This window comes from Perkinsus marinus, assembly GCF_000006405.1.
Source record: "Perkinsus marinus ATCC 50983 genomic scaffold scf_1104296974236, whole genome shotgun sequence".
Classification (NCBI taxonomy): Eukaryota; Perkinsozoa; order Perkinsida; family Perkinsidae; genus Perkinsus; species Perkinsus marinus.
In genome coordinates this window covers 1-1328 of record NW_003201200.1, presented here as the reverse complement: position 1 = coordinate 1328, position 1328 = coordinate 1, and the positions used below count along the sequence as shown (strand labels likewise).

General features: G+C 49.5%; 2 non-coding genes across 2 annotated transcripts; both read right to left on the bottom strand.

The window, feature by feature from the left end:
* Window positions 1–480: 480 nt before the first annotated feature.
* On the bottom strand, window positions 481–562 carry Pmar_PMAR013591. The gene has a single exon. It is a non-coding gene; the product is annotated as a tRNA-Ser (tRNA).
* Window positions 563–1005: 443 nt separating this feature from the next.
* On the bottom strand, window positions 1006–1087 carry Pmar_PMAR013590. Its single transcript has one exon. It is a non-coding gene; the product is annotated as a tRNA-Ser (tRNA).
* Between the last annotated feature and the right edge of the window lie 241 nt (window positions 1088–1328).

Here is a 1328-nt window from a genome sequence, read left to right as displayed (position 1 = left end):
TTCGAGTCCACCTCCTTAACCACTCGGACACGCTGTCTGGAAGACGCAGAGGATCTCATCTCTGCCCATGTGAGTCGCCACCCTGTTCATGTTGCTAGAGGAGGGACTCACAGCATCGCGGAGTACCTATGCAAGGGCGATGATATTTAGCTGAATCGCATTCTTGCCTGCGTAGCCCAGCGGTTTGACAGGAACGTCGGCGAAGTAATGGTATCGTTCGCACTCTTCGTAAGAGGTCTCTTCCCAAATGACGGCTGCAACGACAGCGAATTCGCTGAAATGATAGGGCTTATATAGGATAAGAGTCTAGAGGTAGATCCATTTTTTGAGATATAAATCAATTCTCATCAATGTTCCTCAAATGTCATGCGCTTTGGTCGGTTCGCAACCTACTTATTCCTAATGTCCATCAGAATCGCTGTAAGGATTCGAAGGCGGGGCTGTTCAGATGTCTCGAAAACCTATACGTCGTCAAACATGCGACAGCGGCAGGATTCGAACCTGCGCAGGCAGAGCCTAATGGATTTCAAGTCCATCTCCTTAACCACTCGGACACGCTGTCTGGAAGTTACGAAAAATCTCATCTCTCCCGATGAGAATCGCCGCCCTGTTCATGTTGCTAGGGGAGTGCCTCACAGCATCGCGGAGTACCTCTGCAAGGGCGATGATACTTAGCTGACTCGCATCCTTGCGTACGTAGCCCAACGCTTTGACAAGAACGTCGGCGAAGTAATGACATCGTTCGCACTCTTCATATGAGGTCTTTTCCCAAATGACGGCTGCAACGACAGCGAATCCGCTGAAATGGTAGGGCTTATATAGGATAAGAGTCTGGAGGTAGATACATTTTTTGGGATATACATCAATTCTCATCAATGTTCCTCAAATGTCATGCACATCAGTTCGTTCGCATCCTACTCGCTCATAATGTCCATCAGAATCGGTGTAAGGATTCGAAGGCGGGGCTGTTCAGATGTCTCGAAAACCTATACGTCGTCAAACATGCGACAGCGGCAGGATTCGAACCTGCGTAGGCAGAGCCTAATGGACTTCAAGCCCATCTCCTTATCCACTCGGACACGCTGTCTAGAAGTTTCTAAAAATCTCATCTCTCCCGATGAGAGTCGCCGCCCTGTTCATGTTGCTAGGGGAGTGCCTCACAGCATCGCGGAGTACCTCTGCAAGGGCGATGATATTTAGCTGACTCGCATCCTTGCGTACGTAGCCCAACGCTTTGACAAGAACGTCGGCGAAGTAATGACATCGTTCGCACTCTTCATATGAGGTCTCTTCTCAAATGACGGCTGCAACGACAGCGAATCCGCTGA